The following is a 19,119-nucleotide window of genomic DNA, read 5'->3' on the forward strand; positions in this document are numbered from 1 at the left end:
ACCATCAGTGGAATTAGAGTTCTTTGTTTTAAAATGCCAGTAGGCTTCCAGCTGGTTTGCTGAAGACTCCGATACTCTTCTCTCCCATGAATACAGCCATAGCTAATCTCTGATACAAATCCAAGTTTCCTGATACCCTTTCATAATATCTAGTCCCCTAAAGAACTGGAATTCATTGCACTGATACCAATTAGAGCACAGGGATTTCCAAAGTAAAAAAAAAAAAAAAAAAAAAAAATCTTCCTTAGAATTCTAAAAATAAGACATGTTTGTCATTACAACTTTGACCTTTTCCATTTTTTGCTTTTATATTGTCTCGATTATGCTTTGAATAGAGGAATTACATTTTTACTACACTATGAATGCTTTCTAAGGTACTTTAAGATTTTACCATTATTGTTAAGTATATCAAAAACCAACCCCAGTGTCATCCCACCACTCACTCTGTGGACAATATTCATTTTCCCGAGCCTCAGCAACAAAAGGAGACCAAAAGACGCCACCAATTTTCTGTGAACTTAATTTGAGATGAAAGAAACACGGGAGAACTCACAATAACCTTCTGAAAATGCCACATGGGTTATGTTCACTTCTCCTCTATTTGACAGGACATAGGCTAAACTACTTTACCTACATTTGATCTGGCCTCACTAATGCTTGGTGAGCTGGACTAGAGCTGAGCAATCACACTTCCCTGCACACCAGGTCTGTAATGTCCCAGCAGGTCCTCACCAGCAGCTGCCTTCAACTCAAACCCTTTCACCATCTGCACTGTAAGGTCTCAAATCCAGCTTCACCCTGTATGACCTGAGAGTCTTCCAGCTTCTGTGATCTGTCATCTCCCTTTTCCCTCCCATTTCCTTCCCCAGCCCCCTGATGTGATTCCAGTGTGCTCAAAACCTGCTCATGCTCCAGAGGCTGGGGTTAGGGGAACTCAGCAGCAGTGCCCTGCAGTGATCCCTCTCTTCCCACATTCCAGCTCTTCCATAGCCATGCACTACTGCCAGGAGAGACAACTCTGATCCTGCTTTACCTGTTGCAAAAGGCAGGCTACAATGTTGTGATAAAGGTGGGTTAACAACAGATTTGGCAGCCCAGAGTGGTCAAAGACAATTCTCCCTGATCCTCCTAAATATTCCCAATACAGTTGTGTAAGAGACAGCGTCAGGGCACATGAACTAAACTTCTCTTCCTTCAACAAGCTCTTCTTCTTTGACCTTGCTTCCTTTACACTTCCTTGCACTATTTGCCTCTGAGCAAGAATTGTCTTCCTGTATCTCTAACCTCCTCCCTTGCTGCTTCCAGAACACATAAGGAATAGAAAACAAAACACAAGATGTACAGAACTTAGGTCTTGTCTGAAAAGATACCTTCCTGGAAAAGGCTTCCTGCTGCTTCTCCTTCATCATCATCTCTGTCCTCACCTACCTCCTCTACTTGGTTCACTGCAAGGTTGTCAGGAATGGCACTTCTAAGATTATGTTCTAATTCCCAGGACCATACTCATAAAATAGAGCATTTGTGATGTTAATCACTTTCTTTGAGAAAAACACCATTTCCCAGCTCAAACTGGACTGGTTCACTGCCTTTTCTTCTTAAAAAACAGGATCAAAATATTACAGCTATAAGCCCGTGTTTTACTACAAGTTTCTATTTAAGAACCATCTCAAGATGCAATTGTATCCTGGAAAGAATGCAATCCTACCTTTCTCAATCAAGATATTCAAAGGAATATTACTCCAAGAACAAGAATCACTGTTCAGCTTTTCAGACTGTGCATCCAGTACATAGGAATAAGAATATTTTGAGGGGCATTTGTTTACTTAGAAGGCAAAAAGGTTATTTAGGTTTCAAGCATTCCAAGATTCAAACAGTATCTTGCAATGCATCAAGCTGGATGAATGTAGTGACACCTTTTTCTTAAAAAATGAATTGGGAAAAAGATTTGAATATGTTTGTCTTCATTTTGACAATCTTCTGGAAGGCTCAACATGATTCACACATTTACAGAGTCTTGACAAGAGAAACCACTCTCATCAATTCACAGGAAAGAAAAAAAAAAGGATAAGCAGGGGGCAGGATAAAAAGAAAAGCCAAACTAGAACCACCATTGCTTGTAGTGGTCAGAATGAGTGATGCTGTATATAAAACCCTTCATATTCTTCAAGGCTGTTAAACCAAATTTTGTTCAAAGATGGAAAAATAAAATAGCAACTGTGACAAAACTTTAAAAATTGGTATCACATTTGACAAGTCATTAGCAAAGTCGTCTATGGCTATTGATTTAGCTTCTGAGCAACATTTCATTGCCATATCAAAAAACAGATTTTCTTTCTTTTTATTTGATGGTCTTTAAAACACACAGTTACTGGGCTTAAAGGAAAGCTTAAAGGAAAAATACCTTATGAGAAAAGAAGAAATTACCTGATTAGTATTTGTAGAGTAGATCACAAAATTATGCCATCACCAACCAAAATCCACTTCCAGAGGTTTTTACACTAACACCCATCAGGGTTACATTCAAGTGCCGTGATGGTTCATCCACAGACCACAGTCACCAGCCAGAAAACCAGCTGCAAATTTCCACTGCCACAGTGACAAACCCCTGGCACAACCTTCCAAGGAGTTCCTGTGGCTAAAATCATAACAGAAGCGTAGCTGAGTAAGCAAGAGAGCTCCTACAAAAGCTTGGGTTTTGAATGCAGCACTTCCATAGTGACAATACTGAAAGCTTTTGTAAATGGCATGCCCTGCCGTTCTGATTACTGCCAGTGCTCTACTCAGGTATCCATGGAAACTTGAGAAATAGATGTTAAATTTGTTGGATCTGTTTGGCACCAGGGAATGGGACTGGCTTCCAGTCAGCCCAGTCTAACTACAGGTATTTTGATCTTTAATCATGGACAAGGCATCAAAAGTCCTCATATCATGATGAAACCCATCCATGTGAAATGGTCACATTTCCCAAACAATGACAAAAGAAGGAGGCAAAGGTGCACTGAAGAACTTTCATTTTAATGGTGTAATTATCTCTTGAGAGAGAAAAACATCCCAATCTCTGTAACGAAGGAAGAGATACTCAAATATTCACTCTTCCAACCTCACAGGGAAAAAAAAGCAAGCATGGATACAAATGCACAAAACCTCGTAGGGACAGGTGGACATGGAGGACTCAGGACTGTAAAACCCTTTGAAAGAAACTGCTTCAACCCTAGAGACAGGTCCTGAACAGCACTGAGAACTAGGGATGTATTCAGAAATGGACAAACTGAAGCTGTGTTCCCAGATCATTCCCTCTGGGAGAAGGAAGCACCAAAGGGAGAGTAATTATCTCTGCTTCCTTCCCCAAGGAAACTAGTGCAGGTTGGGCAGGCTCCTGCAATAGGAACTGATTTTCTTCAGAGAGAGAATGTGGATTAACTCCCTTAGATGACATGGAATTGCTATTATTGAACTACATTCACATCCACACTTTTCTGGACTCCAACTGTAATGATTACTAGAAATCTCTCTCAGTATTCCTCAGAAAGTGCATCTGCAGAGCACAGCCTGAGAGTGCCGAGTTAAAAGCTGAAAGCAAAATCCTCTCCAGGTCTCCCATTCTTGCAAATTTAGGTGCCCTTGGAACTGATCCATGTGCCCAGAGCTGCAGATCAGTAACAGCAGAGCTCGGATCTGGGCCAGGGAGCACCCAGTGACTCACAGGGGAGAGGAGAGCAGGGAGCCAGGGCTGGGGAGCACCAGCACAGCTCACAAAGCCACTCTGCTGTCCTTGACACACCCTCCTGCAGTCCTGAGTGAAGAACAAAGACATTCTAGGCTTTCTGGCCATCATATTCTGAGGAGTTTCGTTTATTTATCTGCTTACTTCTCAGAACTGTGTCTTCCTCTTCATTTACATGAAAACGTTTCTCAAATCCCTCTGAGACAGCCTTTGAAGGAATTTCCTGTTTTAATACTGATTACTGACACAGATCACCACTGCCATACTAATTTTAAAACACTGCAAAGTCACTGTTTTAATAGCAGTTATGGCAGAATTTTAAACTTGCATTTGTTTATTTTAAGTGCATATCACTATGATTCTTAACAGCACAGCACATGGGCCAGAGCTGACACATTTTGAAAAATGAGAGCTATGGAATGTTCTTTCAATATCAAATATGTGCCTGGTCACTGAGAAAAGGCAGATTGGATGTAATGACCCAGCAGGCAGGACACTTGTCACAGTGAGGAAGATGAAGCCTGCAGATCTGTCACAGGCATTTCAGATCAGCCAGGCTCAGCCTTGGCAGCAGCATTCCCTCAGTGCAACACCAACATCTGTGACCTTACAGCACCAAACAGCTGCACACGCTGCAGTGGAACATCTGTGAAGCAAGTGTACCATTTACAGCCATGGCTGATGGACTTCAGAGCTCATCCCTGAAACACACTCCAAGTCCTCCTGGCACCTCTCTCAGCACTGCAGAAACACCAACCTGATGCAGCCTGGAGCTTCACCCATCCTTGTTTTCAACCAGCCAGGCTGTTCAAGAGAAACGTGACAAGTGCCATACAGAAACTGAGTAATTATGTAAGAAGTCATCTATGGATAGACAAAGATTTCACTAAAGCTGCATAAGGAAAATATCAGCAGCTAGTTCATGTAAGGAAAATAAAAAAAAAGAAACAGATGCAAACTCCACAAAAGGTCATGTTGCTTCATATCAAATTAAGGTCATGACTGTTCACATTCTCCTAACTGAAAGTAGCATTGTTTGCGTGCATTGTTTTTTATTCCTTTCACATTTTCCATTATCATTTACTGGGAGCCAGCACAGCTTCTTTAAATATAAAAAAAAAAGCCAATTTGCTTCTTCACAATACCTACAGACTAAAACAGCCAGAGGGAGAAGTTTCTAAAACCATAAATGGGTGTGCTCTTTGAAGTCAAATACTTGTGAAATCCCATCTGACACACTGTCAAAAGGCAGAACCAATTCAGGTACAGAAAACTGACACAATGGGACACTTTAAATATTATTGTTTTAAAGTATAAAGTATATCTATATTTTAAGAAAGGGATGGTTGCTTTGTGCATTTATAGACAGAACAGGTGAAATCTTAGTAGAGGGGAGCAAAAAGGAATTAATCCCCTGGAACGTCTTAGAAGAATAAGTAACTGGAAATTTTAAAATATTTGACCAGATCTGTAACTTTAAAAGGAAAAAAATAAAAGAAATCCAGACTTAATTGCAACAGTAGATATGATACCCAGAAGGGGCCTAAAAAATTTCAACAGCACTTCTATGAAAGTGGGAGAAGTTGGCCACAGCAGGTCACATCAACTCAACCAACAAAAGAAGCGTTTGGCAGAAAAAAGCACAGATGAGACACCAGTCAAGTCCTATATAACCCCAATCACCAGTGACACAGTCAGAGAGCAAAACATATCCTAAACCCTGACATATTCATGAAGGGATCAGGTCTTTTATAGCTGAGGCAGCATTCTGGTCTTGCTGCACAGCACTGGCCTCCCAGAGGCTGCTCTGACTTGAGCTGACATCCAAGGCTGCAGCATCCTCTCCCAGCTCCTGCTGACAGCTGCATTTGACAGAAACTCTGGTCACTCCCTGTGGACCAGGATAAAGCCCCTTCACTGATGCAGAAATGCTTCAGCTGAAGATGCCTCTGGACAGAACAGACCTCTTGGGGCCTCTCCACAGCTGACTGAAGCTTTGGGGAGACTTTGCAGGTACAGAGCAGGGCAGATCTGTTGAACACCTACTGCTGTCCCCATGGGAATGAACTAAACATTGAGACCGAAAGCTTACAGGGTGCCTGTCATAAAGCAAAACTTGTCAGCTCAATCAGCATTACCCAATTACAAGCCAAAGGCTTTAAAAATGCCAAAAATCAGTATAATTAGAAGCTTTACATGCGATAGCTCCCGGGTATGAACAGTTTCACTAACCAAGCTGCAGATACCGCAGTGCTGTGCTAAGTGAAGCTATAAAGATGATGGGCAGGCACTGCATACAGCATTCAGCTATTTTACATACAGACATTTCTTTTACGCATTGTGCTGTGCTGCAAGAAGTAGCTGCAGATTCAATACTGTCAATATAACACGCACTAAATCACAGTCTATCCCTGAAGCCTTTTTTGCCTCTGACAGCCTCAGCATTCCAGCGCATGGAAAGAACATAAAGAAAGAACATTTCTGGCATCACAAATCATTGCTTTACTACCTAGTCTTCTCTCTTCTAACCAAATCCCTCCTGCACAGATTCTCCCTGTGTCACAAGTTACTTCATTTCAGTATTGCATTGCACCAACCTTGCAACTTCGGTAGAAAATAAAACGTGATATCCTGTCATCTGAAAGACAAATTAATCTGTCAGTCTATTCTTCCCTTTGTCAGCTGCACGCTAGAAAATTGTTACAGGTTACTTCAAACCCAACAGACATTTGAGAATTCATTTCGGAAGCACTGAGAAAACATTTAGATGTGAGGAGGGGGAAGAACCCAGTAGAGCATCTTGAAGATTCAACTAGTTTCTAAGTAGTGCTTTCTGGTCTAGTTCGGGGTTTTTAATGGGCACTTTATGGCTCTTTTATACCACTTACACTGAAATTAGGCTGTGTCACTCAAAATCCTACTATAATCAAACTTAACCTTTAAGTTTTCCCACACATTTCTGCCAGCACCGTTGGCTCAGCATTACAATTTCCTCAAGCCTTTGCAGCAGACAGTGAGGAAGAAGGCATGGAGAGACCGAATGAAATCAGGCTGAGTCTGCATTTCCCTTAGGGTTATTCACCCAAATGAAATCAGGCTGAGTCTGCATTTCCCTTAGGGTTATTCACCCATATCATTTGTATCCTAGGAAGCCTCTGCCCTCCCCCAGCTCCGTTCCCACACAAGGAGAGACCACCCCGTCCTGTAAAGGCTGTGTTGTTTGTATCAGGCACAGTGCAAGCCCAAAGGGATCAAACCCACAGCATCCTTGGTTCAGGCAAAACACGATTCAGCTCAGCTCGGGTCAAGTTTGCAGAATCGGAGACGTGTGGCCCCATTAACGTGGTAAAACAGCACCGGTGGGGGTTCCCTCAGCCCTACACCTCGCTGGGAGCTCCGTGGTCCCCGGGGCTGCGCCAGGATGCTCAGCCCACACAGCGCCGTCTCTCCCACCCGGCTGCCGGCTCTTTCTATTCCAGTGATCAGGCTTCTCGCTATGCAGGGGTGCTGCCTCCGAGCTCCAGCCCGAGCCCTCCTCCCTCTGGCCGCTGCTGGCAAAGGGAGACAGACCCCGACCCGCGGGGAGGACGGAGCCACAAAGGCCCGTCCGGCGGGGATGCCGCGCCCGCCGCAGCGCCCGGCGCCTCGCCCCCGCCCGGCCGTGCCGCCGCATTGTTTTGTCACCTGGGTCCCCCCGCGGTGCGGCACCGGCTCCCCGGGGACCGCGTGTGATGGAGGAGCAGCGGCGCTGCCCGGCGGGCGGGGGTTCCTGGGGATGAGCTCCGCACCGTGCCGAGCTCCGCTCCGCACCGGGCTGAGCCCCGCACCGAGCCGAGCCCCGCACCGAGCCGAGCCCCGCATCGGGCTGAGCTCCACACCGGGCCGAGCTCCGCACAGTGCTGAGCTCCACACAGGGCCGAGCTCCGCTCCGCACCGGGCTGAGCCGCACCGAGCAGAGCCCCGCATCGGGCTGAGCTCCGCACCGGGCTCCGCTCCCCAGCGAGCCGCCGCCTCCCGCGGCCGCAGCCGCCGCTGCCCGCGGGGCATCCCCCGAGCCGCGGCACTGCGGGGCCCTACCCTGCCCCGCCCCGCCCGCCGGCCACAGCCGGGACATTGTCTGCCGCCTCCCGCCTCCCCCTGCTCCGGACGGGGCTCCCTCCGCTTCCAGATGGTTTCCCCCCCATAAGCCGCGCCCGCCGCCGGCAGCGCTCCTGCATTGCGGCGCGGCCCCCCTCACCTGCGGCACCGCTCTCCGCCTCCGGCATGGCCCGGTCCCGCCGCGCTCGCCGGAGCACGGCCGGCGGCGGAGCTGCGCTGCCCACCCCGGGGGAGGCTCCGCTGCTCGCTCCAGTCCCCGCCCCGCTGCGCCTTCCTGCGGCCGGTGCGGAGCGGAGGGGAGAGGCGGAGGGGAGAGGCTGCGCGCCCGGCCCGGCGCTGACGGGCTGCCCCTCCCCGCCCGCTCCCGCAGCCGCACAAGGCAGGCACCGGCGGGGGGGCCGCTGCGAGGGCCCGCCCGGCCCCAGATGCGGATTTCACGGCCGCTGAAGCGGAAAGCACTAGTCGGTGACAGCTATAGAAAAAGACCCCTCTCTGCGGCCCGAGGTGACATCCCGGCTGAGCCCTGTGCGCCAGCAAAGGGTGCTGGTGTCCTGCAGAGAAGGAGCGTGAGAAGGTTACCCCAGCTGTTCCCCGGCGTGTCAGGGCACAGTCAGAAATCATGCATGGGTCCCCCGACATCATTTATTACAGGGTGGCTTGTACAGCATGGGATTCTTTATATTTGTCTTCGGAGTGGACTCTCCCCCGTGATTCTGCAGCGCTGTCAGGCTAAGAACTTCGTGTTTCCAGTGATTTTTAGCTACTTGTCTCCAGGACCTGGGAGAGAGACAGCCCTACTGTCACTTGATCCATAATGAAGTTTAAGAGCTTTCCAAACTAAGTAAGAAGCCATTACAAACACAAGAGAATAAAAATAAGGCTGGTATCCTCCCAAGAACAATCCTGAAACCAGAAAAGGTTTTTCCTCTTGTCCAGTCGTGCTTCATGGTGTAATTCTCCTTTACTTTCCAGCCTCAGCAGCCATTCTTGTTTTGAAAGCAGTGCTAGCATTTCACGTGAAATAAAATAAGGGCATTCTCTGCAGGCACAGCCTCAGTTCCTCGCTGACTCCTGGGCTCAGGAGGTCACTGATACCCATGACATTGTGTAATCCACCCAAAGTGCTCCCAGGTGCCCTCACCAAAGCTGTTGCTCACCTGTGAAATTCCTTGAGGGAATTTTGAAGCAAAACCCCTGCACTGCAGGCGCTTACTCAGCACCTCCCTCCGTCTGTTCCCTGGTTTCTTGCTCTTTTGGCATTTGCTCTGTTCCCTGTAAGCTTTATTACCTCTGCAGACTGAAGGTGTGGCACCAAAGTTACAGCTGTAAATTACTTCACATCTGCACACCTGACTCAAATGCCTTCACACTCTGTACACACTTAAAAGATTCTCACCCTGAAATCCACTGTCTCAACCAGGGAAAACTCCGATTTCATTTCTCCCGCCTCCCAAAATCCGCTGCACGAAGGGATTTTCCGAACTGCTGAGGAGGAGAGAGGGATGGAGCACGCTGGGATGGTGGCACAGGAGCTCATTCCGCTGCTCACAGAGGAGCCTCCTGTTCTTGGGGACACTCAGTAACGTGGGGATCCCTCATAGAACCTCCAAAGCCAGGGACAGAGGGCAGTGGGGCAGAGGGCACTGGAATTGTTGCTTCCTGCTCTTCCCTCAGCTCCACGCCAGGCAACAAAGGGGAACATCTGGCCAAGAGTCAGCTTTAATTACCTATTCAGAGTCTGGCTGAATATTTATGCTGTCATTAAACAGCCTCGGAAATAAGAAACCAAACAACTCTAATACTTGGTTTCCTGACAAGAGACTTAAATAGCAGAAACTTTTGCTTCAGATTAAATGCACTTCAATAGCAATTAATGCTAGGCTTTAGACATGTATTGAGGTAATTAACAAAGGCAGAGGAAAAGAAAAGAAGCAACCAAGAAACTCGTAAACAATATTCAAATCATATTCTTTCTGGGGAAAAACATATAGTACTCCGGCTAGTTTTTCATGGTCCCTCAAGCAACAAGACAACACACAAAAATAACATTTACTGGGTGCAGACATCTTTCCGAATGCCAAAGCAGTGACTACATTATTCAATATCAAGCCAGGTTGCCTAAGTTACACACTCATCTGTAGGTGTTTTGAATAATGCAGAAGGAGAATATTTGAAGGCATGTGACTGACTGCTAGTTTCAGAAATTAACCCTTTTCCAAAGAGTTAGTAAGTCCTTTTAAAACCTAATGAGAGGAACTATATTTTAAAAAAACCAAACCAAAAAACCAAAAACATTTGAAGTAAAAATAATCAATTTGAAATATAAAATTAAGAACTAAAGCCCCTTAAATTTGTTTTATAAAGGCAAAAATCATAGAAAAATTAATTACAGGACAATAAAATATTGCATTTTTTTTCTCTTGTCATCTCTCTCTCTCTCTCTCTTGCAAATGAAAAAAAAAGTACATTTCATTTGAAAGAAAAACACTTTTCAAAAAAGTCACCACCTCGAGTGAGTCTGCCCTGGGGCTGAAGAGGCTTCATTTTTGTGACTTAGTCCATAGGAAGTTTGTCATTCTTATGATCATTTTGCAAGGTTGTTTGCAAGGAATCTGTGGTTTTAAAGGTTATCTTATGAGCATAACAGAAAATGAGTCAAAATATAGTGATCAAAATGTAAAATGGATGGTGAAATTTTGAAAAGGATGCCACGAGTGGTCATCTACATCCTCTGTCCTTACAAACACCTTAGCTTGTCCCTTGCACAAGAGTCGATTTTAGAGTGGGTCTGTAAAGAATTTCTTTCCCTCTCAGGGAACTGACATCAGCTGTCTTATACACTACAGGGAAGTAGCAGCAGAAAGGAAGAACCTTTTTTTGACCCTGAAACATCAAAGTGGTTTTGTGTCAGACAACCAAGGCACCCATCAGTGTTCAGCTCAAGCACCAACTCAGTTGTTATGGTGTTACTCTGACTATGGAGAAAAGCACAATTCCTGCAGAAGCTTGGAGTAGTGTCTGCTGTTAAATCCCCCTTGCATCTGCTTGAGAATGAACACCTCTCAGGAGCAATCAAGAAGTGATTTAATACACTGTACTCCTTATCTGCAGCCTAGGTGATCCCCAGAAAGCTGCAGCCTCAAACCATTCCATTCATCACACAAAGGGTTCAATACACTGGCATAAACTGACAGTATAAGAAAAATAGCTGCTTAACCTGGCCCTGATTTTAGCAGAGCTACCACATGCATGTTATCCATTAGCATCAATAAAAATTTCATGAGAGAATTGGAGATCACCACAGTGTCCTCTCACGTTGTAAGAGCTGCACAAAACTGTCTGGTCAGGGAAAAGAGCTCTGTGCTTCTCACTCCTGAGTACAAGAGTCTAAGTGAGGCACTGATGGGGTAGCACTGAGAATCAGTGAGCTGGAAACACCAGGCACGGAGATCTGGAAGAAATGCAGCTATTTGAATATTGTTTTCAATGCACCTGGCAACAAGATGTACAGACATTATCACAGCCACAGAAACCAGTGAGGCGCTGAAACCCAACACCCAGTTCAGTACTGGCACCAGGGAGAGTTGAATCTTTAAATAAACTACATCACATTCAAAACAAAAAAATGGAAAGCAGGTAAGCATGCCTTGCATCTTGGCAGTTCAGGAACAGCTCATCAAGCACTGTGTTCATCTGCTCAATTAAAATTCCTAGAGTAATGGTTTCTGATTTCAAAATTTCCTCTTAGAGAGTTTCTGGAGCATCACTAAACATGCAATACCTGGTTTTTGTTTGTCACCTGTATAACTCTTAATGCAGTCTCCTCCTTCATTCCAACTGTTCAGTTTTTCATCTTTACAGCGCTTTAACCTCTCCAGTTTGCCTTATTTCTGGGATAAAAACTTAGAAATTATTTTTATTATAGAGCCAACTGGCAATCTGTTACACTAGATGCAATTTTATCTTCACCCTCCCTAAAAAAAGCCTTTTATTTTAATACTCAAGAAATCTCTATAAAGAATGAAGAACTATTCATCACTGTCACAGCCTTTCAATAAAGAAGATTATTGTGCACAAAGGAACAGGCTATATAATTTTCACCTGTCTTTTATACATTTCTCCTTCCCAGTGTCCCCACATCTGTTGGAAGTGTACCACTCTGGAAACACTGCCTGCAAAGAATTCTGCAGCATTTCTCAGCAGGGTGGTTTTTCAGGAAAACTGCTGGGCTGGAGACACTGAGAGTGTGTTGTGCTCACTTATCTCAAGAGTACTTTCAAGTATGACAGTCCTCACACTGTCTGGGTGTGTCCAGCACTCACAAAATATAAATGTTCTATAGTCTTCTCTTGGACCCAGTGGTCTCTGGTAGCTGCTGTGTGCACAGAACTAAAAGATAAGTTCAGTCCCAAAAATCTCTACTATATGTCCTGAACACCATTTTTTCCTGAAGTTCACTGCCATTCCTCTACCTTGGATGTATTAAAGCCAAAGCAAAAATACCAACTGAACAAAAAGAACCCACACAAACCTCAAACAAACAAACAAAATCCCAGAAAAACCAGATTTATTATATAACAACCTTGTCACCCATCATCTATTACTCTCCAAACATGCACCCATCCATATACAGTAAAAATGCTGTTCTGTCAAGGCATTTTTAAAATATCAACCAGATTGTGTATCCATATTGGCTTGTTTCACCACTCATTTCTCATCACTCCAAAAGAAACAAAGCTCTAAATGCATCAAACAATTAACTTAGTTTTGTGAGATGGCTCCTGTGAACATGTACACTGCTTAAGGAGTTGATGAGCATGTTGGCTCACATTGAAGTCAATAAAAGTGGCAGCTGGCTCAGCCACCTCTAAAACCAAGGAGCTACAATTGGGTAGGACAAAATTCTGCAAAATCATCTGCCTACTTTATGTCTTATTTCTCTGTTCCAGAGTAAGTTGTACCCCTCAGGAGGCAAGTTTAGGTAGCATTGTTCACACCTTTGCTTTGCAGACTGCTGCACTGAATTATACAGCATTAGCAAAATTGCAGGGTTATTTGTAATGTAGGAAAGGGTTCTGTCCCTTAAAAATATCCTGCAGCAGCTTAAGAATACAAAATTTGCCAGTGTAAAGGGGAAAGGAGTCGGAAAATTATCAGACTCATCAAGTGACCAGTGAGTCCATTCTGTTACTGTGTACCTGTGACAGATAAAAATGTCATCACAGAAATACACAGAACAAAAGAGAGCTACCAGGCTCCTTCCTTTCTGCTTTCTGAAGCTTCCTGTGGGCCAATTAGATACTAGAAAGAAAAGGCAGCATGCTGAAAGACAAGCAACACGTGATTGACATGATACCCAAAACAAATTGAATCTGAGGGGAAAATCTGAATCTAGAATTATATGTAGTTTCCACAGATTGATTGCTCATAAACAGACATTTAGGTTTTATGTAGGGACATATCAGGTAAATGGTTTTGGGGATTTTTCCCTAAGATGTTTGAGAAACTGTGTGGAGAATGTCCAAACCTAATAAAAATGTCACCCAGATCCTCCAGATTAGTACAGAACAAACTGGAGAAATGGGAAGTGGGATGCACATCATATTTCATCCATCTCACCCTCTGCCCAGGGGGTAGAAGTGATGCCACTGAGACACACACCTACAGAGGAATGAAAGAAGTTTAAAGAAGTTCTGCCAGCTGCAGAAATGGAGGTGACCAAAGTCTTAGAATAAATGAGAAATAACACCAGAAGCTACTTGCACTATAGAGAGGAATCTGTGGCTCCACCTAAGGCTGGACAAGTTGATTACTTACTAAACTGAATCCTAAGGAATTCCATTCACCTCCAGCTTCCCTCTGACATTTAAATGCAGTAGGGACATTTTAGATTTTGCAGGGAAATGAAAAATAAACAAAAACCCTCTGACACTCTTAAGAAGTGCCTGGTAAATATTGATTTGGTTTTTTATCATTGCAAATATATTTTGATAGTTTTACAACCTTTAACATTTAATATATATGAATATCATCTATATGAATATTATATAATTTGAATTTTACTTCTAAGAATATTATTAAAAAATAAAAGGCTAAGCTCTTGTAACAGATATTTTACAAAGATACATCTTAGGAATGCTCGTGAAATATAAATCTGCAGATGTAAGTGATGTCGGATATTTTCAGAGCATAACTTCTTTTAAAAAAATATTTGGTAGAAAAATATATTTAGAACATCAAATGGTACTATTTATTCAGTCATGGGCAGAAATAGCACAGTAAATCACACATAGGAAGGAAAAACAGAAATGCTCCTAGACATAGTAGAAGTAGATATTTTAGCATGAATCTACTGGCTGAAGTATGTTCCTACAAAACATCTGAGAAAATTCTGATAACTAACACATTTGTAAAAATTAAAAGGTGAAATTATCAGTCAGTCACCACTGTGAGTCATTTATTTACTCTTGGTTAAAATGTCTGAAATGAATGGTGTCATGAGCATCACCATCATTTTCTCAAGATCTTGATGTGCTACTCCTTTCTGCACATTCCCTTTTAATCCCACATAGTTCTATTTTTGGAGCCTTTAATGAGGCCGTACACATATAAATGGAAGTACAGAATATCCCAAATGAACCGAGGGAGGTTTTCCACTCAATGTCTAATTTATCTCACCACAGGCTGCACGAGACCTATGGTAATTTCTTTCCTCCCTAATCACTAAAGGGATGCAAATTCCATAAGATTATTCCATTCTATCACTTGTTTTAAAATCTCTCTGGGGAAAGACAGCAATACAATTTTTGTACAATTTCTAAGTCTAGAGTGTAGTATGTTAAAATAAAGATTATGAATCAATAAGTTGTCTTATTCCTGAAAAGATGAGGGAATGCCATAAGTAGTAGTAAGTAAGTAAAAAGTCAAATTATGTAATAAATCACAATCTAACAGTCATGTAACAAAGACATGACTATTTTTAAGAAAAATAGTTCGTCTTAAAAGATTAGCATCACTGAAATATCCAAGGTATCTCGCTTCTGTAAATAAATACGGAATTAATTACAACACCTATATAAAAAATAGGAGCAAAAATAAGCCATTTCGTACATTTACGCAAATGTAAATGAGAATACAATTTGTCTCTGACTTCAGAATTCAGTAATCAAAAAAAAAAATAAAGACAGCAGAGCTCTACTGCCTTAAACTGTTCTTGTAATCAGAAACCATGATTCAAATCTTGCTTTGGTGAAGCATAAAGCTTGGGTTGGAGAAGTCCTTTATTTTTTCATTCTTATTTAATTAAAACAAACTACACCAACATTTTTTAACTGGCACATACAATGCAAGAAACATCTTTCCTCCTATTAAATTTGTTGGGTTTGCTTGAGGTATTTTCAATAATGATTTATTATTTTAGTCTTCTTTTCCAGCAGAAAAGAATGCTGTTGACATTCCTCTAAGTGTTTAGCCTAAATTATTACTAAACTACTCAGGTCTGGTAATTCAATAAACCAAGAATTTGTTCAGGAGAAAAACTGACACTTTTTAACATGTCACTTTCTTAAACTTAACAAACAGAAAAATGATGCTTTAATTCCTTGAAGAAACATAACGAAATCATATTGATTTGCTTTTTCATTGATGAAAGAAGAATCCCATAACATTAACGCCATTAGCTGCAATAAAAGATCTGGTTTTTATTTCTTGGTGAAGATTACCATTTAGAAAAAGACATAGGTTATTATTTTACTACTCTGTGTATATATGTGTGCCTTTTAAAGCCAGGATTTTCACTGAGTACAAGAATACTGTACATGAGGGCAAACCCTGGTTACAGCTTCTTTCCTCTGGATCCAAAATCTTTTTAAATCAATGGAAAATTTCCCAGTGATGTTTTTTAAAATTTTTTATGTTAATAATTTTCAATCAGGTTAGGTGATAGCTGCCTTTGTGCCTGTATAATAGAGGGTGTAATATATGCTGATGTTTGTACTGCAGATATTCTATAGCCAGCACATCCTTCACTTGTGCTGTTACACAGGAACTGTGTGTACATCCCCACAATGGCTGTCACAGAATTTGGATTCAGGTTAAGAAAGCTGCTACATTTTAGGAATTTGGATTTAAAAAAACAGGGAGAGCTCATGTTGAAAAGGAGACTAGATTACTTTCAGAATCCTGCAACAGCAGCAGATCTCAGGAATGACTTTTGGAAAGTCAGACAGACGAAATGCACTGAGATTAATGCAGTCACGCCTCAGATGATCTTTGTCCATCCAAAATCTCCTGGCTTTGAAACACAGGGCAATGAAAGTAAATGTAGGGGCTTCTTTAAATCTTAAATAAGTTCTGCAAAAAGTAGCTCTCATATGGGCAGGGTGCAGGCACAATAAAAGAAGGCATCACCACAGGAGCCTGCATTTGGTTTGTTCAGAATGGCAGCATAACGTTTCTTATAAAAAGAAATGCTTGACAGTGTTTATAAATAGTGAAATATGTGTAAAAATACTCTTCAAATCTATTTGCCATCTCTCTTCCAAAGGACTATATTTTTGGTTGAGTTGTATTTTCAGTCTTTTGCCTTAAGCTTACATATGACTGCTCTGTTATTTAGAAAGCAGTGACCTTCTTTTACTAATGAAAAGAATGGGCAATTTTAAATTGAAATGTACAAAACTACTGCCATTAAATTATAATTTAGTGCAGTGCTCAGTGCAGAAGCAGTCCTCCTCCTGGAACAGCCTTCTTCCAAAGAAATGGAAAAGAAACAGTCAGAGATGACAAGTTTAAATCATATCAAATGGTTCACTAACATAATTCTGGTGCTAGCATAAAAGGTCTTCAGATTGCATGACTTAAACAAAAATGGGTAGTAAACAAAAAAATAACTATGAAAGTACTGCTAAAGAAACAGAAGGAGCACATGGTGAGGAATTTACAGCAAGGAGTCATGGCCTGGAGAAGAATAAGCATGAGGAGATAAGAATAGTATTTTTGAAAACAAGGTCATTGCAGAAAAGGTTTCAGATTCCAGACTATGTTTATAGCCTTTGGTGTCAAGCTGCCTAAGAACAGATTCAGAAGGACTGACTTTGTAAAAGTAAATTTTCTCTGTCATCCTTTTTCTCACCCGAGGTGCTATCTGTCAAGGCCTATAAACGTCACTGTGGATAGATTATGTTAATAAGACATGAAATAATGTATATGGCTACAGGGAAAAATAGGGTGCTTGTATCAAATACATTTTCTTGTTCACCGATGCAAGATCTGAGGGGCACTTTCTGCAGATAAATGGGCCTGGAATTATGTTAATTTAAAACTGTGTTGCCAGTTATAAAGAGATCATGCAGACAATGGACGTGTAAGCAATCTGAACGTGGCCATAAATAACTCTTTATAGTTACCCTTCCTTCTTGGAACTATTCAATGCTGATTATCTAATCCATGCAAGAGCAATACATTTAACTCTCATCATCTCAATTTTGCACTTGAGGTAACTTTAAGAAGGGCTTATAAAGCCAGTTTTTCACAGGAATCTATAACTCATTTTCAATAGCACTGCATGGGAGCTGTGAGGGTTCTGCATCCCTCAAGACTCAGGGTCGGGGCAACAATAGTTCAGAAGTGCTCACTAATTCTGAATGGTTAATTTTAGATTTTCAAAGAGCCAAACTTACTGCTGCTTCCTCTGAGCTGCAGCTCCTGAGCATCAGAAAGAGCATTTACAGTACTTGGATATAACTAGATGCCTGTCTTCAAACCCACAGAGGCACCTAATCCTTTGTGAAAAAATCACAGGAGATAATTGTAAAATTGTTTTTCAAAACCAGCTGTAAAGTCATCTCCATTTCCAGGTCCTTTACTGTCACAAGTGTCTTTCCCTGTAATAGATATTTCTGTGTACTCATGCATTTGCAAGGTTTTAGAGTCTGTTAGCAATTACAAGGATTTTTGCTGGAAAGAAAATTAAGTTTGCCTTGAGGTAGCACTGTTAAATCTGTGACTTCCTACAGGCATTTGCAGTTTTAAGGACCTTGAATGGCTGGATACATACAGTTACCACAGACAAAGAAGGGAAGCAGTGGTACTTACATTTGAAATCTTGTGTGTTATGCGTGAACAATTTTTGTTTGGATACATACCATAATTTCCCATCAATGTGGTAAAGTTTATAGGAAAGAATACAATTTTAGATGAGTAATTACAATCATTATTCCTATCCATCCCCTGCTAAGTCTCCTCTTTATAGACTCTTCTGTTTGAAATGTTTCTTTATATGTGGCTGGCCCTTCTAGACCCATAGAGCACCAGGTAAGAGTGATGGACTGGGCTCTTTCTGTGCTCCTTTGTTCAGCAGTCAGGGACCACTGCTCTCACCAAGTGAGAGCATACTGCAGCATATTTCTGAGTCTGTAGGTACCTGAATTACTGCCAGCTGGCAGATGCTGATACTCCTGCACAGCTAATAAGCTACCTGCAGCTTCAGCTCCAGCTGAGGCCTCAGGAACAGAAGCAGGATTTTGGAAGTGTGACTTTCTGTGTTTTCAGTCTGATCCTTTTAGATGCTCTGAGCACACCTAAGCCAAAAGCTGTCCAGATGTATGTGGTGGGAAAGAGAGGTGCCTGTCAAGCAAGTGTTCTGATGTTTTAACAGGGAGACTTGAACTTTTTCTGGCTACCAAGTTATGCAGGTTCAAGACCTTTCCAAATCATGCTGAGGAAATAATAGCATTCTGCAGGCATATCTACCACTTCCTTCACATCTGCTGTTCACACACTCATGGTGTGTTCACACAAAATGGTTTAGACATAGCCCTGATTCTAGATATCCCCACATGTTTAGGAATCCAAATGGAAGTGTCTGCTTGCTCCAAGACCATCTTAGTTCTCATCACAGTTCTTGATGTTGCTGTCTTGTTCAGCCAGATTTTCTCTCCATGCAGTTGATGTATGTGGAGCTGCTCTGCCCTTCCCTATAAATTGCTTGGGGGAATTCTGGAACGGAGGACTCAGTTTAGCTACAAGACTCATTGGAGGCACGGAGAAAAGCAGTGCCAGGGACTGAAGTGTTCAAATACCTTTAAAGGTCTAGGATGGAGCCAGCTGGATTTCTTTTTATCCCAGCAAGAGGTCTTTTAAATACCTTCATGTAAGTAATGCCACTTGTCACAACAAATAAATCCCAACAATAAGCCTGGAAAGCATTTTAAATTTTAAATCTTTAAGGGAAAGATCACCTAAACTCTCTCTAAAATACAAAATCGAATGAGAATTCAGAAGAGTTTGTTAGGGTC

At 42.4% G+C, this 19,119-nt stretch overlaps 1 protein-coding gene across 2 annotated transcripts in view; it reads right to left on the minus strand.

The window, feature by feature from the left end:
- The window catches only part of HSPA12A (heat shock protein family A (Hsp70) member 12A), a 52,980-nt gene extending 44,943 nt beyond the window's left edge, over window positions 1-8,037 (minus strand). For both annotated transcript variants that reach the window (XM_088169376.1, XM_014872551.2), the window contains exon 1: window positions 7,962-8,037. The gene's annotated coding sequence lies outside the window, so the exon portion shown is untranslated. The remainder of the gene's footprint in view (window positions 1-7,961) is intronic.
- Between the last annotated feature and the right edge of the window lie 11,082 nt (window positions 8,038-19,119).

This window comes from Sturnus vulgaris, chromosome 8 (assembly GCF_052056855.1).
Source record: "Sturnus vulgaris isolate bStuVul1 chromosome 8, bStuVul1.hap1, whole genome shotgun sequence".
Lineage (NCBI taxonomy): Eukaryota > Metazoa > Chordata > Aves > Passeriformes > Sturnidae > Sturnus > Sturnus vulgaris.